The sequence below is a fragment of the Alexandromys fortis genome, unplaced genomic scaffold (genome assembly GCF_014885135.2).
Source record: "Alexandromys fortis isolate MF-2015 unplaced genomic scaffold, M_Fortis_MF-2015_v1.1 scaffold_209, whole genome shotgun sequence".
In the NCBI taxonomy this organism is placed as follows: domain Eukaryota; kingdom Metazoa; phylum Chordata; class Mammalia; order Rodentia; family Cricetidae; genus Alexandromys; species Alexandromys fortis.
In genome coordinates this window covers 2,120,616-2,126,294 of record NW_026068090.1, presented here as the reverse complement: position 1 = coordinate 2,126,294, position 5,679 = coordinate 2,120,616, and positions in this window count along the sequence as shown.

The following is a 5,679-nucleotide window of genomic DNA, read 5'->3' as shown; positions in this document are numbered from 1 at the left end:
TTTTTTGAGACAGAGTTTTTCTGTGTAACTTTAGAGCCTATCCTGGAACTCACTGTGTAGATCAGGCTGGCCTTGAACTCACAGAGATTCACCTACCTCTGCCTCCCAAGTACTGAAATTAAAAGCAAGCACCACCACCACCCAGCCTGGCTGCTCTTCTAAAGGACCCAGGTTTGCTGGTTGTAGCGGCACACACCTTTAATCACAGAGCTCAGGAGGCAGACGCAGGTGGATATCTGAGTTCAAGGCCAGCCAGGTCTACACAGAGTGAGTTCGAACACAGTCAAGGTTACACAGAGAAACCCTGTCTCAAAAAAAAAAAAAAAAAGGCAAACCCCCAAGCCAAAAAACAAACAAAAAAATGTGTAGCTGAGCAGCGTAACACACACTTTAATATCAGTACTAGAGAAGCAGAGTTCAAGGCCAACCTGGTCAACAAATTGAGTTCCTGGACATCCAGGGCTACACAGAGAGATCCTGACTCAAAAATAAGCAAATAAAGAGAATCTCACAAAACTGTCTTCTGACCCAGTGCCCCATTTTGATGCATTGGAGAATAATTTTCTAAGAGGTGAATACGGGTGAGGCATTCAAATCATTGCACCCAGTAATCACCCTATGTACATATATCTCAGAGAAACAAAGATTTAGGTACACACACACACAAAAAAAAAAAAACAACAACAACCCCCCAGACTACACATGAGTGTACATAGCAGCTTTATCTTTTATATGCAAACAGCTGGTGTCCCTCCACTGACTGAAGTCCATTAACATAGTGTAATACTCTGTATTCCTCAGTGACCGACACACGTGAGCAGTGGGTGCCTCTCGAGGAGATCGTTCTGAGTGAAGACAGTAAGGAGCATGTCACCACACCTACTTCATTCACTTTAAAAAGTTAATTATTATTATTTGTGGTGTGTGTGCACAGGTGTGCACATGGATGTTAGAGTTCTCGTCTGTCTTTCAGTGTACATCTTGTTAATGTTCTGCATAGTGCAAGCCAGTAGATGTCTAGCAGTGTTCATGGTACCTGTGGAGACCAGATTTGGGAAACAGGGTTTCTCTGAGTAGCCTTAGTTGTCCTGGAACTCACTTTGTAGACCAGGCTAGCCTTGAACTAAGATCTGTCTGCCTTTGCCTCCTGATTAAAGGTGATAGTTATCATGCCCAGCTTCTCTTTTCTGCTTTGACGACAGCCCTGGTGACCTGGACCTTTCGACCTTTCCTATTTAGCTTCTGGGAGCTAGGGTTACAGTGGTACACTACCAAGTCATCCCCTCTATGTCTCAAGGACACAGCTTGCACTGAGGTCAAAGGTAGAACATTTGGCTAACAAGTAAAAGGCCCTAGATTCAAGCCCCAATATTGAAAAAAATAAAAATCATAACTTTCTCTTATGATATTATTAGGTTTAGGGAACACCTAAATCCAGGATGATCTCATTTCAAAATCCTATATAATCAGATCTGCCTAGACCCTTTTTCCAAATAAGGTGGTGGTGGCGCACGCCTTTAATCCCAGCACTTGGGAAGCAGAGGTAGGCGGATCTTTGTGAGTTTGAGGCCAGCCTGGGCTACAAGAGCTAGTTCCAGGACAGCCAGGGCTACACAGAGAAACCTTGTCTCAAAACAAACAAAAAACCAAATAAGGTTACATTCACAAGTATATGGGTTATGATGTGGACATGGGTATGTTGTTGTTGTTGTTTAGAGGGGGGGGTCACAATTCAAACCGTTTCAATTGGTATACATAGTTATTATTACATTTTATTTATTTTGTATGTGCGTGTGTCCACTTGAATACATTCTGTGAGTGTGTGTGTGTGTGTGTGTGTGTGTGTGTGTCGGTTAGAGGACAAGTTTCTGGAGTCAGTTCTCTCCCTCCAACATGTAAATTATTCCTGGGGCTTGAACTCAGATTCGTTAGGCTTGGTAGCAGGAGCCTTTATCCACTAAGCCATCTTGCCAGCCAGACTTTTCTTTCTTTCTTTCTTTCTTTCTTTCTTTCTTTCTTTCTTTCTTTCTTTCTATTTTGTATGAGTGTTTTGCCTGCATATATGAATGTTCACTGTGTATTCTAAAACTGTAGTTAGGGACAGTTGTAAGCTGCCATGTGACTGCTGGGAACCAAACCTGGGTCTTCTGCTCTTCAGTATTGAAACATCTCTCCAGCCCTGGTATTACTTTAAAATGGTTGTGAGCCACCATGTGGTTGCTGGGAATTAAACTCAGGATCTTTGGAAGAGCAGTCAGTGCTCTTAACCTCTGAGCCATCTTTCCATACCCCTACTTTTTAAAGTTTTGTATTTGAGCACCTTTATATGAAGGATTCCGCTAGGCTTCAACCCCAACCACTTCTTCCAAGTCTGGCTCTTGTCAGTGACAGTCAGCACTCTGCCAGCTCTTCATACCATATGCAGTATCTGTTACCTTGGTTACTTTGGGGGAGTCTTCGGGGTTGACCACTTTTATGGATTAGGAAACAGGTGTGGTGGGAAGCAACTTGACAGAGGCCACGTGGTTTAGAGTGGTAGAAGACCTCAGCCTGGTACGTCGAGGTTCTGCCCTTGTCTGCTGTCACTGTGGTAGGCGCATCTCTTGCTATGATGGCTTCCTAAAGGTCCACTTATCTTTTGCCTTTTACTTTATTTAATGTGTATTTTTGCACTTGAATTGATTATCTATATAGTCTGTGTACTTGTAGTATTAATTGATTGATTGATTCATTAATTCAACCACAATTTATTGAACTAACTTGCAAGGAGCCCTAAGCTAGTTTGAGTTCCAGGTCTCATGGACTCCCTTGGGCTCTGTCATGGAAGAAAGAGGGTAGACAGTGAAGAGTGTGAGGCAGCGTGGGAGCCCAGAGCACACCCTAACCAAGGAGGACAGGGGGTTCTTGATGTCTGGTTCAGGTCCTGAAGGATGACTAAGATTCATCTTTATTTGCTTACCATTGACTGTTGGGATGAAACACTGGAATGGGTATTTGTTGCTCGAATATTGAAAGTCAGTGGTGTGTTATATACTTCAAGCACTCTGATAAACCGACACAGCCAGCTCATGCAGCCGCTCTCAGCACAGACGGCAGTTCACTTACAAAATATTTTCATGCTTTTGTCTCTATTTTGCCACAAGAAGCTCTTTCAGAGCATTTTTTTTATATCCACGTGTTTTCTCTTGGTGAGTCTCCTTAAAAATCTAAAAACTTAGCCAGACAGTGGTGGTGCACAGCTTTAATCCCAGGACTCAGGAGGCAAAGGCAGGTGACTCTGTGAGCTCGGGGCCATTCTGGTCTATAGACTGAGTTTCAGAACAGTCAAAGTTATGTAAAGAAACAAACTAAAACATGTTTATCTCTCCCAAAAGATTATTGCCAAGTTTTATAAATGAAATGATGTATGACGGAGAAGGGTCGTCTGTCTGTCTGTTGCTTTCATTGGTTAATTAATAAAGAAACTGCTTGGCCTGATAGGTCAGAACATAGGTAGGTGGGAAAGACAGAACAGAATGCTGGGAGGAAGAAGGCAGTGAGGCAGACGCCATAGCTCTCCTCTCCAAGATGGACACAAATTAAGATCCTTCCCGGTGAGCCACCACCTCGTGGTGCTACACTCATTAATAGAAATGGGTTAATCAAGATGTGAGAGTTAGCCAGTAAGAGGCTAGAGCTGATGGGCCAAGCAGTGTTTAAAAGAATACAATTTGTGTGTTATTTCAGGTAAAGCTAGCCGTGCAGGAGCTGGGTGGCAGGAAGCGGCCCGCAGCTCCCCTTTACAGAGGTGACTTTGAAAGTTACAGTCAGCCAAATTGCACTAGCTGAGGATTTAAAAAAAAAAAACTGCCATGGTTTCAACTGCAGCTCAATTTCTTTCTTTCTTTGGGTTTTTATTTTCTCTCCTATGATGAAGAACAAATTCTAATTGTTCTTGATAAAAACCTGGAGTCAGATAGCAGGGGGTAAAAGCTGAGAGAGCAGAGAAACGATGCAGCCAGGCGTTAGAGAGACCTTTTACCTACCAAATCCGCAGACTGCATCTCCAAACTGCACTGAGTTCTTGTCTCCTGCCTTATATTTCTCTTTCTGCCCAGTTGTATCCTTTCCTGTCTCCACTTCCCTAGTGCTGGGATTAAAGGCGTGGGACTCCAGAGTACTGGGATTAAATGTGTGTACCACCACTGCCTGGCCTCTAGAGACTTAACTCTGCACCCTGATCTTCAGGCAAGCTTTATTTGTTAAAACACAAACAAAATATCAGAACAATAAAGTGTGTATATGAGGAACTGGAGAGACTCCTCAGTGGTTAAGAGTATCTGCTGCTCTTTCAGAGGACCAGAGTATCCAAGAGAGGTGGCTCACATGGCCTGGAACTCCAGCTCCGTTGGGTCTGTGGGTATTTACCCTTCACTTCATGTGCACCTCTCTCTCTCTCTCTCTCTCTCTCTCTCTCTCTCTCTCTCTCTCTCTCTCTCTCATACACACAACTTATTTTTTTAAAGACATATTTGAGGACGCACATACTGAAGGATTTAATAAAATAATAGCTATAGACACTAAAATAGCCACTGGCTCATTAATAAAGATCAGTTTTTCTAATCTTTAACACCTCAGGTAAACCTCACTGACTATGATTCTGCACTGTACAAAGCTTAATGTCCATTTTCTTAGGTTTCCACACTAAATTATTATTGTTACTATTATTATTATTATTATTATTATTATTAACTATTACTATTATTACAGGGTCTCATGCAGCTCAGGCTGATTTTGGTCTTTGAACCCCTAGTCTTACTGACTCCACCACCCACATGTGTGGTGCCAGCCTGCTTGGCCTCAGAGACATTTTTTTTTTTCAAACTCTGGTCCTTGAGCGTGCCACGTAGACCCTTCCATTGAACTGCAATCTGCACAGTGCCCAGAGCAGCTTTGGAAACAAATCTCACACTTGTACCAAAGCTTCCAGAGACATTTTGAGAGATAGGTGTAAAAAGCCCATTATATTACTAGGAAAAATTCATTACAGTTAAGTAAAAATTAATAAGAAAAGGGCAGCTCCACCAGCGCAAGGAATCCAATTAGGTCAAACCAAAACGCTCTCAGGTGGCCAAGCACGGTGGGGAGACAGGACAGCAAGGAGCCCATGCAGACCCCAAAACCTCCGGGAGTCCATTTAAGTGCCCTGGCAGGTGGGGGCAGGACCTGGCATGCTGGGATTTGGAGTCCAGACCAATACAACTCCCAGGCCAGAGGGAGCTGGGGTGAATGCCAGGAGCTGGGGCTATGCTCCCAACTTTACAATTACAAAGCACAACATAAGTTGTCATCAGTGTTTTTGATCTTGGCCATTCTTACAGGTGTAAGATGGAATCTCAGAGTTGTTTTGATTTGCATTTCTGTGATGACTAAGGATGTTGAGCATTTCCTTAAGTGTCTTTCAGCCATTTTAGATTCCTCTGTTGAGAGTTCTCTGTTTAGGTCTGTACTCCATTTTTTTAATTGGATTCTGTGTTCTTTTGGTGTCCAATTTCTTGAGTTCTATGTATATTTTGGAGATCTGACCTCTGTCTGATGTGGGGTTAGTGAAGATCTTTTCCCATTCTTTAGGCTGTTGTTTTGTCTTTTTGACCATGTCCTTTGCTTTACAGAAGCTTTTCAGTTTCAGGAGGTCCCATT